This window comes from Carcharhinus amblyrhynchos, chromosome 12 (assembly GCF_965287045.1).
Source record: "Carcharhinus amblyrhynchos chromosome 12, sCarAmb.v2.hapA, whole genome shotgun sequence".
In the NCBI taxonomy this organism is placed as follows: Eukaryota; Metazoa; Chordata; class Chondrichthyes; order Carcharhiniformes; family Carcharhinidae; genus Carcharhinus; species Carcharhinus amblyrhynchos.
In genome coordinates this window covers 13,040,094-13,061,508 of record NC_137335.1, presented here as the reverse complement: position 1 = coordinate 13,061,508, position 21,415 = coordinate 13,040,094, and the positions used below count along the sequence as shown (strand labels likewise).

Here is a 21,415-nt window from a genome sequence, read left to right as displayed (position 1 = left end):
GCATAAATACACTGCAGGTGCTAAGGGAGGGACAGAGAAATCGCCCCATGATTGGAGTGCATATGTACATCACAAGCACAGCGAGCGCAGCAGACAGCATTGGAAAATAACCAGATGGAGTAAAAGCAAATAGGTAATATCACAACTGAGGAGAGGGAGCTGAAGTTGAGGAAAGTTTTAGCTAGTTATCTAATAAATAAAGGCATGGCAGGGCACCTTAGTCACAGACATAGAATCTTACAATGCAGAAGGAGGCCATTTGTCCCGTCGTGTCTGCACCGACAACTATCTCACCCAAGCCCTATCCTCAAAACTCCATGCCTTTACCCTACATAGTCCCCTGACGCCAAGGGGCAATTTTCCATAGCCAATCCACCTAACCTGCACATCTTTGGATTGTGGGAAGAATCCAGAGCACCCGGAGGAAACCCATGCAGACATGGGGAGAATGCGCAAATTTCACTCAGAGACCCAAGCTGGGAATTGAACCCAGGTCCCTGGAGCTGAGAAGCAACCGTGCTAACCACTGTGCCACCATGTCGTCTGTCAAATGCACATCCTGTGCCTTGCCTAAACAACCACATGACCAGTAAATATTGTCAGGTGGAGGCACTCGTGCTCCAGGTTCTTGAGCTAAAACATCAACTGGTGTTGCCATGATGTATCTGCAAGGCTGAGAGCTACACGAATGGCATGTTCCTGAACGTGGTCACTCTCCCTCTTGATAGAATGTGGGCAGAGGAGGACTGGGTGACAGACAAGGAGGATGCGGAAATAATGGAATCCCTAGTGCATTTTGCTCTCCAACAGTATTGAATATTGGTAAGGATGATGGGTCCTCTGGCGAGTACAGCCAAAGTCAAGTCCACAGCACTATAGGTATCTCCTCTTTACAGGAGGAATTGGGGTGTGATGGGATGGGAAGGGGTGCATTATGGAGATGATCAATAATATAATAGCAATAGGGATGGACAGTAAATGGTCAGCCAGCAATGCCCATATCCCACGACCGAATAAAACAAAAAATTCAAACAGGGACAATTCTGCAGCTACAAACGTGATCCCAGGATGATATTTTGCCTCCCTGGTGTCAGGGTCCAGACTGGCTGCACAACATTCTGAAGGAGGAGTGAGAGTGGCCAAAGATCATGGTCTATATAAGTGCCAATGTCATGAGTAAAAAGAGGAATGAGGTAACGCAGACAGTTTTTGGGAATATTGGAAAGAGATTAATGAACATAGGTAGTAACCTCTGGGTTGCTTCTTTTTGCATGAGCACAGAAATATGAGAAAAGAACAGATGAATGTGTGGTCGGCGACATGGTGAAGGTGGGAAAGGCTTCAAATTCCTGGGGGATTGGGACAAGATCCAGGGGAGATGGAGGGGGTGCTTCTCGACAAAGCTGGAATCAACGCCCATGCAGGGCAAGTTATTTGTGTTGGTAGGAGGTTTTAAACTAATTGGCACCAAGTGGTAGCATTAGGATGTTAGAAAGGAGGAACAGTGCATAATAGATTAGAAGGGATAGATAGCACTAAAGCAGTGAGTATTGTATTAGGTGGGAACGGACCAAGCCAGAATACAGGTCTGGTCTAAGACAGATGTGCTCAGACAGACATATATAAATGCTTGAAGTGTGGTAAATAAGGCTGGTAAGCTGCAGGCACATAAAAACCAAATGGAAATTTGATTTTGTAATAACAGGTCTGGTTCAAAACAAAAACAGCAGTAATAGAATCCCTACAGTGCAGAAAGAGGACTAGTATGAAATATTTCTGGATGCAAGATGTTAAGGAGAGACGGGAGAGGAAGGAAGGTTGGAAGGGGAAGGATGGGTGGCGATATAATTAAGATTGATATTGCAGTGCTGAAGAGAGAGGATGTCCTGGAGTGGTCATCGACAGAATTTATTTGATTAGAGTTAAGAAACAATAGAAATGCCATTACATTACTAGTTGTATTCTATCAACAATTGACTAGTGGGAAGGAGAGAGAGAAGTAAGTTTGCAGGGAAATTATAGAGGATTTGAGTATAGGAATAGAGATGTTTTACTGCAATTGTCTAGGGTGTGCAGTTTTGGTGTCCTTATCTGAGAAAGGATGTCCTTATCATAGAGGGAGAACAGTGAAGGTTTACTAGGCTGATTACTGGGATGGCAAGTCTGTCATATGGGGAGAGACTAAGTCGGTTAGGATTGTATTCATTGAAGTCACAAAAGAGGAGATCTCATAGAAACTTATAGAATTCTAACAGTGTTAGATAGGGTAGATTCAGAATGTTCCCAATGGTGGGTGAGTCCAGAACTAGGGGTCATAGTTTCAGGGATAAGGAGTAAACCTTTTAGAACTGAGCTGAGGAGAAATTTCTTCACCCAGTAAGTGGTGAATGTGTGGAATTCACTACCGCAGAAAATAGTTGAGGTCAAAACATTGTTTGATTTCAAGAAGAAATTAGATATAGCTCTTGGGCCTAAAAGGGATCCAGGGATAGGAGAGAAAAGGGGAATCAAGATATTGAATTTGATGATCAGCCATGATTATAATGAATGGCTGATCATCAAATTCAACCTTTACTCATCACGATGAGTAAAGGTTGGACAAACAAAATCAAAACTCCTTGGATGACAATGCAGATAGAGAGGAAGATGGAGCAAAAAAGGCTGACATCTGTTAGATCTCAACTGTAATTGACACAATTGTCCAGCTATTCCACCAGTGTTATTCAAATATACTTTATTTGTTGCACTGTATTGCAGTTACATTCGAAATTAGGCAGACCACGGGAAACAAAATCAAGGCCAGCATGTTTAAAATGCACAAACAGGACAAATTCTACATGTTTAACTCTATTTGAACCAACTTTTAAAAAATAGAATATATTAGAGTAGAAATTTGTTGGTGCAAGGTTTTGGATAACTTGGCAAGCTGCTAGCACTGTCATAACTTCACAGGAAAACTCCCAATTTGTAGGAAAGTAACAACGTGCTTATGAAATGTGTTGGGCGGGCTGGGGGAGGGGGATGGGGGTGGGCTACTGGAGGAGAAGTGGGGAGAGAATGGCAAAAGTGATGGGGCAATCTGAACGCTGCGGAGTCAGTGGGCTTACTTACGCTCCTCCCAGTTTAAAAGGAGCATACCTGTTACTGGCAGCTTCTGAAGGATACACATGTAAAAGGACCTAACACCCATCTTAGGCAACTCCCAAATATGTCTGAAAAATGGCCTGAGGGAGTTGTCCTCTGGCCTCAAAGCATCCATTTTACACTGCAAAATGTGTGGATTGCAATCCAATTTCTCTCCACTGCTTCTAGATTTGTACTCTCATTGAAAAGATTTCTTCTAGTCGTCTGTTTAAGAATTGCCATACGATGTTATCGCCTATCCAGGATTTGTCAGTTAAGACTGAACCAGTTGAATAAATTTCATTTCCTCTGAAGGCACTCATTCTTGTTTGAGTGCAATTTTACAAGTGCCTATCATATTTAAGTAGTACCCAGTCATAATCAAACTTGATATCGAATTTTAGCAATAAATGTTTCAGGATGGAGAATGGGGGTTATCACAGCTTAGCCTGAACCTGTTCTCTCCCCAGTTGTCCACAAATATGCAAAAAGTCAATAGAAAATGATCAGGAGCATGAACACTACTCAGCTTTCCCTTGATCTAGCCTTGGGCTACTGAAAACAGCCAAACTGTTGCCATTCATCTAGTCCAGATTAGCTAAAGATGACAGAAATTAAGAATTGAATTTATGATATAGAGTACCTGCCTGTATGGTTGAGTGCCATAATCACATCGCTCACTAACTCCAATGAGAAACCAGGGAAACAGACAACTTGATTTTAATTAATTGGGATATATAATATTTGACTCAAGCAATGAAGGTTTAATGATTATATTCGATTATATCTTAATTTTTTAAAAAATTGGATGTCCTTTTGTTTTAAAATAAGGACTCGAAGTGTCAGACCATTTAAGTACAATATTTTATTCACTGAAGTGATGTTTGAAGACCACACAGCCAAGCTGCTATTGTGTGAATGAAGGTCGTGTCAGCTGGAGCTCAACTGCTGCATATCACTGAACTTTACAGATCAGAATGGGCTCCTAGATTTTGGCTTCATGTCAACACTATTCAGTTTTGCTTCTTTTTGTGGTTTGCTCTGCATATGCCTCCAGTATGAAGTCTGTGCATGCTGACATATTGCCTTGATTTTTATTTTGGCGGGGAATGGGAAGAGGAGATAGGAGGCATAGGGAGGGAGCATGGGAGTTGGGGTTGAAACCAGTGAGTTCAAGGTTGCATAGGCCGCACTGATTTTAACGGCAGGGCTTCACTTCAATGAATATTTCCATAGTTATTCTTGATACCTGGCCAGCTTGACTACCTGGCCAGTACGCGAGTGTAGGTTGAAAAGTCAAGAACTAGGGGACATAGGTTTAAGATGTATGAAGAAAAGTTTAGAGGACATGTGCGAGGCAAGTTTTTTTACACAGAGGGTGGTGAACGTCTGGAAAGCGCTGCCTGGGAAGGCGGTGGGAACAGGTACAAATACAACATTTAAGGAGCAGCTAGACGAATACATGAATAAGATGGGAATGGAAGGGTACCAACTCCACAAGTACGTACAGTTTTAATTTAGACAGGCATCATGATTGGTGTAGGCTTGGCGAGCCAAAGGGCCTGCTCCTGTGCTATATTATTCTTTGTGGAAATCTGATGGCAGGAAGCTGCAATGAGGGAACCCATTGGCAATGGTATAAGGCATTCAGTGTGTACAGGAGATGCCCTCATTTTACAGCGTTCAGAGTTTCTGCTCAATGAAAATGGAGGGGTTGAGATTGGGGGATGGAATGCAGAGGCTGAGGATTCCTCGAAGATTACTGGGATTTTGGGACAGGGCTGGCTGAAGGACCCGTAGGATGAGAACCCCTTCCACAAACAGTTCAAAATCAGATCAAGTGCGAGTTCATTCTGGCCATTCAGATCCTCAGGTCATGAAGGAGGACACCAAGCCACGCAGGACACCTTCTCCCCCTACTTCACCAAATGAACACCAAATCATACAGTAGTTCTGCTGATATTATCTGCTGCGATTATTTAACTTTAAGTAGGCCTTCACCAGGGCCTGAATTTCCACTATGAGATTTTAACCACTTATCTAAATCTGCCAGGTGGAAGAGGTTAAAATGAAGGCCATTGTGTTAATATATTGTAAACATAACACAGCTTTGACAAAACCTAATCTGACCAACAGGATTCCTTTAGTTATGAATGCAGGATTTTACAACACGGTCATGTTTTAATATTTCTCCTTCAATTTTAAGTGAAATAGAATGTTCTGAATGGGGGTTAGCAATCATCCCAATTCTGCCCAGAGTGACCCATGTAACGTGTAACCAAAACCTATTAAAAGCCAAGTGACATGTTTCCTAGCTGCAGTGCAAACGAAACAAAGAGATAGGGAGACAGACACAGGCAGACAGACAGATATGGAATTACTGCAATGTGGAGAAGCAGCAGATACTACTGTGGGTAAAACTTGGAAAAGTTTGTTCTCTGTTTGAAAGGAAGGTTGGAAGAACAAAGAATCGCTGACGTGGGCTTTGTTGGTAAAAATTGGTGCTGCTATTCCAACCAAGCAGAATGTTTTCTGACGGAAATCAGAATATTCAACTTATCATAGCAAGGAAAAGGGAGCCTGCTTAAAGCCAAAAGCACCTTGGGACCTAATCTTGTATTGCCATTGTCTGCAAGAAACATAACGTAAAGTAAAAATATTTTGTATGGCATATCTTGGTTATATTAGTTACTTAATGAAAAAGTATCTTTCTTTAGTTTGATGTATTAATTGCCTGTTAAGTAATGTTTAGTCTGTATTTGTTTTAGTTCATTTGTTACAGCAGAAGTCTTAAGATATTAAATTTTGTCTGTTGATTATGTCTATCAGTCATTGGGAAATTAATCTCCTTGCGTGGTTATTGGCCTCGACAATGATTGTAACACTTTCCAAACTTGGTAAAGTTTTCATGAGTTTGTTATACAGAAAGGTTTTTAAACAATATTTTTAGATAAGAAGTAAAGCTAACATCAGCACCAGGGAGTTGGATGAATAACAGAACTGATGTTGAGACAGACTGTGTACACATTCTATCATTTATTCGCAGGATTCGGCTATCACTGGCAAAACCAGGATTTTCTGCTTGCTAATTGCCCTGAGAAATTAGTGGGGGCACGTTCTTGAACCGTACTTTGTAGTGGTTTGATAAAGCTGAATGGCTTGATTAGTGACTTTAGAGGGCAGTTAAGGGTCAAGCACATCTGGGGCTGGAATCACACATAAGCCTGATGGGTAATGACAACTCAACAAATTAAATAGCACTTTGAACTTAATAAAACATCTTAAGGCCCTTGACAGGAATGTTCTAAAAAAAAAATGACACTGAGCCAACATGAGGAGATGTTAGATCAGACCACCGAAATCTTGGTCAAAGAGGTAGGTAGGCTTTAAGAAACAGCTCTGAGGAGGGAAGTGAAACGGAGAGACAGTGAGGTGTCAGGATAGAATTCCACAGCTTAGTGCCTGGGCAACTTAAAGCATGGTCACCAACTGGAGAATGATTAAAATTGGGGATGGTCAAAGAGCTGGAAGCAAATGTGTGGAAATCTCCGGGCATTGTGGGGCTGGAGGAGATTGCAGAGTTGCCAGACCATGGAGGGATTTGATATCAAGGGTAAAGAATTCTACAATCATTGATTGGAAGCCAATTGTAAGTCAGCAAGCACAGGGATGATAGGTGAACAGGACAGTTGTGAAATGAATAGGATTTTATGTCAACCCAGCTAACGATGATCCAGTTAACATTCAGTTTCAATAGCTCAAACTGAACGACCATAAGTGTCACAGCACTTGATTTAAATTGGAATACACATATAGAAAGAAATGAACGAAACAAAACCAAGTTGTTAGTGTTATTGCTAGATATTTTTCTGTTGGCCTTTTAAGATAAATGCTATTATAGGGAGACTCGCTCTTCAATGTTCGCAAAGACACCAGGCCTTCCATTTTCTAATAACTGCCAAAGCTTTCTGAAACCAGAGCAACATGTCACTCTGCCAACTGTGTGAATAAGCTTGACAGTGATTCATAAACCAAATCACCCTTCTGCTACAGCAGATTGAAAGCATACCAGCAACAGATTATCAACACATTTTACTGTGCATCAATAGTTCAGTCCTGGAATTAAAGGCATTATGTCATCCGGTTGTGAGGATCAAGTGTGATATTGGTAACCATTCACAACAGCCTAAGATGCTACCATAGTAACAGCATCGACTCAGCAACCAAAAAAATCTCAGTCGAAATTCAAGTCTTGTGAGGCTGTTTCCTGGTTTGAAAAAAAATTTGCTCGACAAGAAATGACTTCAGAAGACTTTTTGAAGTGTCGACTGTCAGAATGAAAGTTGCCTGCTTAAAACTCTTTCAAAGGTGTCCAATGTTTTGAAGCTAAGGATGAAGAAATATGTCAAAAGTAAATGGGCCACACTGATTTCCCCCTCCCCCACTAAAACAGACGAATTGTTCACTGCCGGGGTTGCGTTATTTGGTGGCTTAGACAAAAACTGGCAAAACTTGGCCATCGAGGACAGACACAGTGTTGGCTGAGTCTGGGAGTGCAACACACTTACAACCACCATTACCAGATTTAACCTTTATCACTTTGTGTTCTGCATTGAAATGCTGCTATCAATAAAGTCATTCAACTTCTATGTCACAAACAGCGAAATGGCATCGCTCTTTTTTTCCCTGAATCTATTGCAACCGTGATTTATTTTACTTTATGAAGGTTGCAGAGACTGGGCAAGTTGTTTCTCTTTACCTCTCCAGGCAGTAAGGAAATGATCATGTGCAATAATGTTGGCTCCTTTTGCTTCTGCCAGTGTCAGGAAGCTTATCTGCAAAAGCCTGCTGCTACTGACGACCAATACAAGCATGCAACTCTTATCTGCTCACAAAGCTACAAATGCACACTGACATTAGAGAACAGTGGAGAACAATGACGCATGGCTGATCTTATTAGTCAACATTTCACTTCTAAATGAATTTCTAAATGGGATGCGCTGAATTTAATTTATTTTCTTGATTTTATAGCTTTAATGTAGGGCATTTATTAACAAATATGTGAAGCTGAACAAGAGCAGATAATTACATAATACACTGGACTTAATTTAGACCTCAGGGCTGAAGCATTAAATGTCACAGAAAAAGGATCAGGATATGCATGTTCCTTGTTTGACAAGTGGAAGATGAAAACAGGATGCCCCTATCATTTTCTTATTGTTATGGCATTAGCATCCACTGTTCTGCTTTAAGCTTCACTTTACGGACAATTGTACTCTACCTTCATTGCAAATTAGCGCTGGAAACCATGCGCATTGAAAATAATGATGGAGTGAGCGCTGAAGCAGACATCCTAGTAAAGTAACACTGGGAAAGTATGAAACCAGATCTGCTCACTGAGCCTCACCATCAGGATGAATGTAGGGATACTGGGGGAAGGAATCAAACCAAACGACAGAGATTTATTCAGTTGTGAGTACGACTGCCAGCTCTTACTGAATTTAATTGCCAGTTATTAAAATCCTTAAAGACCTGTCAATTATTTTGGGGGTACCTAGTGAGCTGCTCAAAAAGCAAAAGTTGGTCAGGTCATTTAATAACATATAAAAGAACAAACATAATTGTTAGTTAATTATAAAATACATATCCTAGCATTGGAGATTGCAAGCCATTTATTTGGGCGACATGGTGATTCGTACTGCTGCCTCAGTGCCAGGAACCTGGGTTCAATTCCCAGCTTGGGTCACTGTCTGTGTGGAGTTTGCACATTCTCCCGGTCTGCGTGGGTTTCCTCCAAGTAACCCGGTTTCCTCCCATAGTCCAAGGAAGTGCAGGTTAGGTGGATTGGCCATGTTAAATTGTCCCTTAGTGTCAGGGGGATAGCTAGGGTAAATACATGGGGTTATGGGAACAGGGCTTGGGTGGGATCATGGTCAGTGCAGACATGATGGGCTGAATGGCCTCCTTCTGCACAGTAGGCATTCTATGATTGCTTTCCTTCTTACGACAATCTAACTTTGCCTAAAATCTACTGCAGAAATATGAATTACATTAGTTTTATTTATTTGTTCGTTTATCTGCCACTCATTGTTAATCAGTCCGTTAAAGCCCAAAATAAAGTTGGGTATTGTTACAGTCTGCTGGTTCTTGGGAGATGCAGGGAGCACCTTGCCAGTACAAAAGATTTGTTAGGTGGAGAAATCAAAAGATTGTTTTTTGTATTTATCCTAGGTATGCTATTGAAACTTGCTTACAGATCAACATACAACAAACTATGACTGGCCACAATCCAAAGTAAGCAAAAATATTTACAGAGTGCATATCTGAAGAGCTGAAAAGACCCCAAAATGAATCAATTATTTCAGAGATCATATTCAAGAACTGGAGGTACTGCACCACTGGACTAAATGGGAAATCCTACTGCCACACAAATTTATAACCTTTAAAAATGCAAAATTTCAAAAGTATATTGTGAACTTCAGGAGCTGCAATAGACAATAAGGAAAAACAGAATTGTTTTAGTTGAAGAGTTCATTTATCAGTGTCATAAGTCAGCTTACATTAACACTGTAATGAAGTTACTATGGAAACCCCCAGTCGCCACATTCCGGTTTGGATACACTGAGGGAGAATTTAGCAATGCCAGTGCACCTAATCAGCATGTCTTTCAGACTGAAAGGGGGAACTGGAGCACCCAGAGGAAACCACGCAGACACAAGGAGAATGTGCAGACTCCACACAATGACTCAAGCTGGGAATTGAACCTGGGACCCTGAGGCTGTGAGGTAGCAATGCTAACCATTGTGCCATCATGTTGCCCAGCTCTCTAACGGGGAGTTTGCCACTCTAAACCATTTCCCTAATATTTTAGTTCATCTCTTTTCAAATATGCATCCTGTAATCTCTACCATTAGACTTGTTTTGTGGCTGGGCTTGGGCCTCAGCACCAAAATGACTCTCCTCAAAATCAGATGGTTTCCTTTGCTGCTGTGACAAAGGTAAACTATCCTTCCTTGTCCTTCTTGAACTGTCTGCAGACTTTGACATGGTTGATTGAACTATTCTCCTCCCAATGTCTTTCCACTGTCATCCAGTTGGGTGAAGCTATACTCAACTGGTTTGATTCTTAGCTATATAATCAAAGCCATTAAATAGCCAAAAATAGTTTCTTTTTCAAATCCCACACTACTACTTCTGGCATTTCCCCATGAATTTATCCTTGGCGCCCCTGATACTTCTCATTTATATGCTGCCCTTCAGTGACATCATTCAAAAACACATTAGTCTCAATTTACCAGCTGACAATACCAAACTCCGCCTTACCACCATCTGTCATGATCTCTCTGCTCACTATCTCCCAGCACTGGAATAGCACAAATTTCTCCAATTGAATATTGGTCCAGTGGACAAACTCCACTCCCTAGCTACTGACTCCATCTTCTCCCTGGCAACCGTTGGAGGTCTTTCGCAAGCTTGACAAAATATTTTACCTGGAAATGGGTTTTCAACCACTGACCACAACATCAGCTTTATTTCCACCTCTAACATCACCCACCTCAGCTCGATTCTTGATGAAACCTTTATTCATGCCTTTACCACCTCTTGACTTTAATGCACTCCCAGCTTGTCTTCCACATTGTACCCGCCAGAAGTCTGGATCATCCAAAATTCTGCTGTCTATGTACTAATCACACCCATCACCTCTGTACATGCTGACTGACACAAAGTCCTGAGTCAGCATTGCCTCAAATTCAAATTCTCTTCTTCCAAAAAGATTCCAAAGGAATCAAATCCCTCCAAGACCACATCCATCTTTATCTGCAATTTCCCCTAGCCCCACAATTCTGTAAGATAGCTGCACATTTTCAATTCTGCCACCTGAGAATCCCCTATTTTAAATCACCAACAATGGTAGCATGCTTCCAGTTAGCTTGGCCCGAATCTCTGGAATTCCCCCCATTAAACCTCTACTCCTCACTATCTTACTTTCCTCCTTAAAAACTGATCCTTGACCAAGCTTTAGGCAATTTACTCTGATATCTTCTAATGTAGCTCGATGTCATGTTTTATTTTACAATGCTCCTGTGAAGTGCCTCGAGGTATTTCATTGTGTTAATGACGCAATATAAAAACAAGTTATTGTTGGTGATGAGCAACATGAGGAAACTGACCTGGATGCATTCTCGAAATCTTGTCCTTATTTGATCAAAAGATATCTACCTATCGAATGTGGAATAGGATAAGACTAACTTTATTACAAGTCCTTTACTATGGCAAATGTTTCTAAATTGCCAAAAAAACCCTATCCTTGACTTCTTTTACATTATTTGGGGAGGGGTGCGGAAGCAGTGGCATAATGGCATTGTCACTGGACTAATAATCTAGAGACATAGGGTAATACCCTAGGGACCTGGGTTTGAATCCCACCACGACAGATGGTGGGATTTAAATTCAATTAAAAAAAAATCTGGAATTAAAAGTCTACTGATGACCACGAAACCATTGTCAATTGTCGGAACCATGTGATTCACTAATGTCCTTTAAAGGAAAGAAATCTGCGGTCCTTACCTGGTCTAGCCTACATGTGCTTCCAGATCCACAACAATCTAGCTGACTCTTAAATGTTTCTGAAACTCAGTTTAAGGGGCAATTAGGGATGGGCAATAAATTCTGGCCCAGCCAGCGACATCCATATCCCATGATTAAAAAAAACTTGCTTGTATATCAGGTACTTCCAATAAAATGCCAGACCATTCTCGAACTCAGCTCAGTCATAGCGCACCTGGGCAACATCAATATTTAAACATTCTTTTGATTTTGAAAAGGTTGCTTCTTACAAATATGAATTAGAAAAGCAATTTAAAAAAGGTTTACATTGGGAAAACATTGAACACCCATTTGTAAACGCGCACAATTAGATCAATTTCTTAAATTGGGTTAATGTGAAATTAATGTAAGATGAGCGAGTGGCCAGTACACAAATAAGATTTTAATTATTGTTAAATCATCTTCAGTCTATAGCTGATACCCAATTAACTAAAACTGGAAGCAGTACAAACAGTGAACAACAATGGAGAAAGTTTTGAAAGATAATTTTTTTTTAAGGATGCTGGGTCAACAGAGGGCAAATGCATTAATGTAGAATAAAATGACTAACTATGTCTGAATCTGGTGGGTACTTTAGAGAGAAACTGCTGAAATTATTGTTAGGAAGGGAGTTCCAGGATCTTGGTACAGTGAAGCAAAGGCAATATAGTTCCAAGTGCCAGGGTGGCACAGTGGTTAGCACTGCTGCCTCACAGTGCCAGGGACCTAGGTTTGATTCCCACTTGGGTCACTGTCTGTGCAGAGTCTGCACGTTCTCCCAGTGCCTGCGTGGATTTCGTCTGGGTGCTCCGGTTTCCTCCCACAGTCCAAAGATGTACTGGTTAGGTGCAGTTGCCATACTAAATTTTCCCTCAGTGTACCCAAACTGGTGCTGGAGTGTGGAGGATTTTCAAAGCAACTTCATTGCAGTGTTAATTTAAGCCAACTTGTAGCACTAATAAATAAACTTAAGTCATGTTGGTGTGTGGCTTGGATAGAGACTTGCAAGTAGTGGAGTTTCCATGCATCTGCTGTCTTTGTCCCTCTAGTGATAGAGGTTGGGAGTTTGGAAAATGGTGTAGAAGGAGCCTGGGAGGGTTGTTGCAGTGCATCTTGTAGGTAGTACACACTGCTGCCACAATGCAGTGATGGTAGAGCAAATTAATGTTCAAGATGCTGGATGTGGTGCTAATCAAGCAGGCCACTTTGTCTTGGACTGTGTTGAGGTTTTTGGTTGCGTTGTTGGAGTTGGACTCATTCAAGCAAGTGAAGTATTTCATCACACTAGTGACGTGTGCTTTGGAGATCAGGATTTGTGGAGTTATGTAGTGAGTTACTAGCTGCAATATTCCTAGCCCCTGACCTGTTCTTGTTGCCAATAACAGGACACGCCATATAAATATTAAGTTTCCAGTCAATGATATACACCAGTATGCTGATAGTAGAGGATTCAGCCATGGCTGGTTAGTAGCAATCACTGCCTAAAACTTCTGCAGCACAAATGCTACTTGCCACTTAACAGCCCCAACCTGATGTTGTCCAAATATTGTTGCATCTGGACACAGATTGCTTCAGTACTGGAGGAGTCACGAATGACACAGAACGCTGCAATCACCAGCGAGCAACCCCATTTCTGACCTTATGATTGACAGCAGATCATTAATAATGTAGCTGATGTTGGTTGGGCCTAAGAAATGACCCTGAGGAACTCCTACAGCAATGTCTTAGGACCGAGATGATTGCCGCTAGCAACTACAACCAACTTTCTTTGAGCTAGGCACGACTCCAACCAGTGGAAAGCTTTTGCTTGGATTCCCTTTGACATCAAATTTGCCAGGGCTCCTCAAAGCCACACTTAGTCAAATGCTGTCTTCATGTCAGAGGCAATATGTTTGAATTCAGATCCTTTGCCTCTTTTTGGCTAAAGGCTATTGTGAGGTTAGGAGCTGAATAGCCCTGGCAGAAAACACAATGATGATTGGTGAGCAGGTTATTGCAGTGTTAAATGCACTGACAGCACTGTCAATGACACCTTCCATCACCTTACTGATGATCAATAGTGAACTGCTAGGGTGGTAAATCACAGAATCTTTACAATGCAGAAGGAGGCTGTTCAGCCCACTGAGTCTACTCTGGCTCACAGGGAGCATTCTATCTCATCCCATTTCCCTGCCTTATCCCCATATTCTTGCATATTGGTTCTTTTCAAAAAGCCATCCATTTCCCTTTTGAATACTTCGATCAAACCTCCACCATCCTCTCAGGAAGCTTGTTCCAGATGCGAAACTCATTCTAGGTGAACAAGATTTCCTCACATCTTTTCTACCCTCTTGCCCTTTTTGATTCTGTGCCCTCTCGTCCTTGATGCTTTCTTGAGAGAGAACAGTTTCTCACTATTTACCCTGCCCATAATCCTCAGGATCTTCAGTGCCCCTACTAAGTCTCCACTTAGCCTTCTTTTCTTCAAGGAAAATAATCCCAATCTTAGCCCTGAAATCCATCTTGTGACTCTCCTCTGTACTCTTTCCAATGCCTTTGTACCCTTCCTCAAGCATGATGCCTAGAACTGGATGTAGTACTCCAGATGAGGCCTAACTATTGTCTTATACAATTTCAATATAATGGTCTTATTCTTATACTCAATGCCCATGGTAATAAAGCCTCAGATCCCTTATACTTTATTAACTACCCTCTAAAATTGCCATCTTCAATGAGCTATTTACATATAGAGGTTTCTGCATCTCCTTTCGAGTTTCTCACTCTACTTTGAACTGTCTCTCCATATTCTTTCTGCCTAAATATAAATCACCTTAAATTTCATTTGCTACTTGCCTGCCCAATCCATCAACATGTCTATGTCCTTTTGAAGTTCGAGGTTATCTTCATTACAGTTGACAACACTTCTAATTTTTGTATCGTCTGCACATTTTGAAATCAAGCCCGAACAGGTCAGTAATAAATATAGGGAAGAGCAAGGGTCCAACACTGACCCCTGGGGGAATTCTACCACAAACTTTCCGTCAGTCTGAAATACAACCATTTATCAAAACTCTTGTGTGCTGTCACTCAGCAATTTCAGACGTGTTTTATTCCTTTCATTCCTTAAGCTAGAACTTTGCTCACAAGCCTGTTGTGTGACACTGTTTTAAATGCCTTCTGAAAATCCACACGTCACATTGCCAGTGTTGGCCTTTGTCAACCTTCTCAAAAACTTTAGCAAGTTAATTAAACGTGATTTTTCCTTAATGAATCCATGCCAGCTTTCGCATTCCAAACATTATCTTGTAATTGAGTTTGTGTCTATACATGCCCTGTTTGTGAATTGAATTTTTAACTCACCTGATGAAGGGGCAATGCTCCGAAAGCCCGTGCTACCAAATAAATCTGTTGGACTTTAGCTTGGTGTTGTGAGACTACTTACCTTGTCTAAGTGACTACTGATTCTGGCTCAAGCACTGAAAATAAGGGGAGGCCATTCGGCCCTTTGAGCCTCCTCCACCATTCATTATGTTTATGGCTGATCATCCAACTCAGCAGCCTGACCCCACCTTCCCCCCTTATCCTTTAATCCCCTTTGCCTCAAGTGCAATATCTGTTTCTTGAAAAAATACAATACTTTGACTTCAAATACCCACCTTTTGCCTTTTTTGTTTTACAGCCTGCTGCACCCACGTGCTTACTTAGCGACTGGTGTACAAAAGTCTAATTGCACATTTCTCTCCCCTAATTTACATCCATTCAGATAGTTATCTGCCTTCCTGTTTTTGCTGCTAATGCAGTGGATAATAACACTGCATCTGCCATTCATTTGTCCATTCACTCAACTTGTCCAAATCACACTGAAAAATCCCTGTATACTCCTCACAGCTCACCCTCCCACCTTATGATGCAATTGTTACTGTCTCCTAAATGATCTTTTACTGATATTTGATCCATTTGGGTTATCTCATTCCCCAGAATCAGGTCGAACAGTATCTGCCCTCTTTTGTGCTGGAAATGTACCGCTGCAAAAAATTATCCTGAACACATTCCAGGAACCCTCACCACATTTGCCCCTTTGCACTTTTCCTACCCCAGTCTTTAAATAAATAATTTAGTATTTGAATAATTCAAGTCCCCCATTATAATTACTTTATAATTCTTGCACCTCTGCAATTTCTTTACAAATCTATTTCTCTACATCCACCAACATTAGCTGGTGGTCTAGATACTATACTGATCAATGGAATTGAGCGTTTTTCATTCCTTATATCTAGCCAGAGTGATTCTGTCCTTGATTCTCTCTCTCCAGCACTGCAATGCCATCTTTAATCAATACATCAACTATCAGCAACACCTCCTCCACCTTTTCTTCCTTTCCTGTCTCACCTAATCATCCTATACCCAGGGATATTTAAAGTCCAGTCTTGCTCTCCTTTGAACGAGGTCTCTGTTGTAGCATTGTCATAATTCTACTCAATCTGTATCTGCGGTTCACCAATCCTATTAACCACATCTGGATATTCACATACACGCACATGCACCTGGATTTAGGCGTTTTTACTTTCCCCCTTACTCTGACTTTACCTAGTGACTTACTATTGACTGCACCAGTTCTAATACACTCTCCAAGAATTCTATTTATCATGATACTCCTTTATGATATATTCACATTATTAGTTAGTATTTTTCTACTTCCCAGAGCTATTTTTTCCCCTTTCCACTCTGAATTTTCCCTTGCTTTCAATCCCCCTACTATCTAGTTTAAATCCTCCCAAACAGTATGGGCAAGCCTCCCTGCGAGGACATTAAATCCTGTTAAGATATAACCTGTCTTTCCTACACCATGACCTCTGGCTATTCACCCTCCCCCAAAGCAATGTCCTGCAGCCATAATCGGCAGGAACGGATTATTCTGCTTTTTGTGGACAGGATATACCTGAACAATTCTCCACATTGTCAGAAAGATGTTATTGTTGCAACAATGGTGAGATAGCTTGGATTGGGCACAGTTAGTTCTGCAGCATACTCTGGAGATACTCTCTTCCACCTTCTTCCATCAGGAAAAAGATACAGAAGTCTGAGGTTGCATCCCAAACCAACTCATGGACAGCTACTTCCCTCCTGCCATCAGACTCTTGAATGGACCTACCTCATATTAAGTTGATCGTTCTCTATACCCTAGTGGGCAGCACAATGGCACAGAGGTTAGCACTGCTGCATTACAACGCCCCGGGTTTGATCCGCGACTTCGGTCACTGACTATTTGGAGTTTGCGTTTTCTCCCAATGTCTGTGTGGGGTTCCTCCGGGTCCTTCAGTTTCCTCCCATAAGTCCAAAAGACATGCTGGTTACGTGCATTGGCCATGCTAAATTCTTCCTCAATGTACCTGAATAGGCACTGGAGTGTCGCAACTAAGGGATTTTCACAGTAATTTCATTGCCATGTTAATGTAAGCCTACTGGTGATACTAATAAAAAAAAGTTGTGACTGCAACACTATATTCTGCACCCTCTCCTTTCCTTCTTTATGAACAGGATGTTTTATCTGTATAGTGCTCAAGAAATAATACTTTTCACTGTGTATGTGACAATAATAAATCAAATCAAATAGCACATCTTCAGTACCATTGCCAGGATGTTGTCGGAATTACATGGAATGAACCAAACATTGGAGGGTGTCCTCAGTACGAAGATAGGATTTTATCTCCACAAGGACTATATGGTTGTCATGGATGTCTGTAACAGGTAAGTTGGAGGGGAATGGGTCAAATAGATTTTTCCTCTTGTTGGTTCTCTCATCACCTGTTGCAGGTCCATGCCAGCAGATATGCTCTTCAGGGTTTAGCCAACTCAGTCAGTGGTAATACTACCGAGCCATTCTTGGTACTAGGCACTCAAATCCCCCAGCTTGCATACATTTTTGCCCTCGCTATCATCAATGCTTCTTCCAAATGGTTTCCAACATGGAGAAGATTGATTCATCAGCTGAGAGAGGGCAGTAGGTGATAATCAGCAGGTTTCCTTGCCCAGGTGTTTAACCTGATTTGATGAGATATGACAGGGTTCACATCTAATGCTGAGGACTCCCAAGGCAACTTCTTCTCGATTGAACACGACTGTGCCACTAACTCTGCTGTGAAACAGGATATGCCCAGGAATGATGATGGAAGTGTCTGGACTATTGGCTGTGAGGTATGATTGAGAGTATAGCTATGTCTAGCTGTTGTTTAACTAATCTGTACTCTCCCAATTTTGGCACCATGTCCCCAATGTTAGTGAAGAGCACTTTGACTGGGATGGGTGTGCCAGTGTCATTTCTGATGCCTAGGTCAATGCTAGATGGTCCACCCACTTTTATTCATTTTACATTTTCTGTTGCAGTTTGACTGAGAAGCTGGCTAGGCCATTTCAGAGAACAGTTAAAAGTCAACCACTTTTGGGTTAAGAGTTAACCACTCACTACCCACATTGTGGGGGTCCAAAGCCATAAGAATGTAAAAATAATTGATAGAGGGACAGTCAATTTCAGTGAGTTGGGAATGGATTCGACTCAGGAAAATCGGAATCAAAGATTGACAGGCAAAACTGTAATGGAATTATGGTTGCCTCCAAAGAGGAGATAGTTCAGGTAAAGTCCTAGGTGCATTAGGTACACTCTCATTAGGGGAAAAGATAGGGAAAACAAAGTTGGAGCTGCTTGAATGACAAAAGGGAGAGATGAAGCAGATTGACATATGTCAGATAGATAATGTTAGTGAGAATCAGACCAAATATAGAAAATTCAGAGGGGAAGTGAGAAAAGAAATAAGAACAGCAGAATATGCAGACAGCACACAACTAACATAAAAAAGGCATCCAAAGGTATTTTATAGGCACAGAGACTGACTAAAGGAAGAATGGGGCCCAAAAAGGAGAGTTATGCATGAATGGAAGAGAGCATGGCTGAGATACCACATGAGTGCTTTGCAATTGCCTTCACCAAAGAAGAAAATGTTGTCAAAATCACAGGGAAAGAAGGGGTAGTTGAGGCATTGGACAGATTAAAGAGCAATAAAGAGAAATATTTGATAGACTGGGTTGTTCTGATAAGTCATCAGGACCAGATGCATCTGGGAATTAAAGGTGGCAGTTGCACAGGTACTGGACATAACCTTGCAAATCTCTTTAGCGGTGTAGCTAATGTACTGGAGATTTGCAAACATGTTCAAAAAAAAAGGTGCAAGGATAAATCCATCAACTATAGGCCAGTCAATGGAAACTTGGTGGTGGGAAAACTTTTCCATATTTGGAACAAAATTAACAATTACTTGGAGCGATGTGAATTAAGAAAGGAAAGCCAGCCTGGGTTTATTAAGAATGAATCAGGTTTAACTAACCTGTTTAAGCGATATGAAGAGATAACAAAGCTGATAAGGGTAATGCAGTTGATGCAGTATATGGACCTGCAAAATGCACTTGATAATGTGCAACATCACAGGTTTGCAAATTTTGAACTCATGGAATAAAAGGGAAAATAGCAGCAGGGATATTAAACCGGTATGATGGGAAGCAGAAGGATGGTGAACGGTTGTTTCTCAGATTGGAGGGAAGTACATAGTTGGGTTCTCCAGGGGCCATTATTTCGACCACTGCCTTTCTTGATCTATATTACTGATCTAGACTTGGGCATAATTTCAAAATTTAAGATGACAAAACCTGAACGTATTGTGAAAGATGAGGAGCATAGTGACAGACTTCAAGAAAGGTCAGAGCAATGGTAGTGTCACTGGGCTAGTAGTCCAGAGACCAAGGCCATTGCTCTGAGGACACAGGTTCAAATCCCACCAGGGCAGCTAGTGGAATTTAAATTCAGTTAATAAATCTGGAATTGAAAGCAAGTCTCAGTGATGGTGACTGTGAAATTATAATCAATTGCTGTAAAAAGCCATCTGGTTCACTAATGTCCTGTAAGGAAGGAAATCTGCCATCCTTACTTGGTCTGGTCTACATGTGGCTCCAGATCTGCAGCAACGTGGTTGACTCTTAACTGCCCTATGCAATGGCCCAGCAAATTCAAAGGCAATTAGAGAAGGGTAACAAAGGCTGACCTTGCCTGGAATGCTCACATCACATGAAAAAATAAAGTAAGAGGGCATGGACTGGCTGGTGAAATAGGCAGACATGGTGGATTAAATTGAATGCAGAGAAGTGGCTGGTGATAGAGTTTGATGTGAAGAATGAGAAAGGGCAATACAAGATCAAGGATATTATTTAGAAGGGGGTGCAGCAGCAAGTGCCTGGGGGTATATGTGTGAAAAGGGATTGGTGAAAACGGTAGAGCAGTTAAGATGGCAGTAAATTAAGTATACGGGTATCTTGGTTTGATAAATAGGAGGAGAGTATAAAAGCAAATAAATTGTGGCGAACACAAAATAAACCGGTTTGGCCTCAACAAGAGCAACGTGTTCAATTCTGGGCACCGCAGCTTAGGAAGGATGAGAAAGCATTGGAGAAAGTGAAGAAAATATTTACAAGAAAGAGTACAGCAATACTGGACTTTAGTTATATTGACAGATTTGAGAAACCTGGCCTGTCTTCCCTTGATAAAGAGAATATTCAGAGGAGATTTTCTGAGATGTTCAAAATCATGAGGGGCCTGGATAAAGTAGACAGAGAGAAGCTGTGGTGGATGCAGACAACTGCGGTTTACAAAAGGGAACTGGATAATCGTTTGAATCAAGAATATTTGTAAGACTTCAGGAAAAACAAAATCAGGGAAGTGGGAATGAGTTGCTCTTGTACACAACTTGATGGAACAAATGGCCCCTTTCTGTGCTATAACTATTTTATGATTCCCTGCTTCTCTATTTCTGGGCAACAAGACGATTGAGGGACACGGGGCAAAATTAGCGAAATCAACAAAAAGATTCAAACTTGTTGGGTCAACTAACTCTTTTCTTTCTTCAAATGTCTCTATGGTGGTTGTTTTCCTCTGGGGAGAGTCCACATTGGTGACTTAAGTGGCACAGTGATCAGCATTGCTGCCTCACAGTGACAGAGACCTGGGTTCGATTCCCAGCTTGGGTCACTGCCTACTGTGTAGAGTTTGCATGTTCCCCTGTCTGCATGGGTTTCCTCCAGGTGCTCTGGTTTCCTCCCATAGTCCGAAAGACGTGCTGATTAGGTGTATTGGCCATGCTAAATTCTCCCTCAGTGTATTCGAACGGGCACTGAAGTGTGACGACTAGGGGATTTTCACAATAACTTCACAGTAGCATTAATGTAAACCTACGTGTGACACTAATAACGTTATCTTACTAACCTTAGAAACCATTTTGTAACATGGATTTTCAAACCATGTCAAACAAGGTCAACATGTCAATCAATGGGCAGATATTTTCACTGGCTTGCCTGGCTACACATTTCAGTATGAACAAAAATGGATACCACTTCAAAGCACTTTTGACAAAATACCTGTTATGTTAATTTGTTTCACTGACAGACCACATCCATTTAAGGCTTCGTTGAAATTTTATGAAAGTAGTGCATTTGATTGTTTGCAACATATGACACCATAATATGTACAAAGTTTAATTTGAAGACACAGACGTTAAAAAAGGTGAAGTTCCTCGGTGGATGTATTTACAGTTTAACATGAACTTCCAGCTAATGAAACAGGAGGTTAATGTAACCGAATAGCCATTATGACTATGCTCAGTTGATCTTACCACTTTAGAACCAATTG

At 41.3% G+C, this 21,415-nt stretch overlaps 1 protein-coding gene across 2 annotated transcripts in view; it reads right to left on the bottom strand.

Annotated features, from left to right (window-relative positions):
• ralgapa2 (Ral GTPase activating protein catalytic subunit alpha 2) overlaps positions 1-21,415 on the bottom strand; it is a 474,330-nt gene that overhangs the window by 47,535 nt on the left and 405,380 nt on the right. The window lies entirely within an intron of this gene.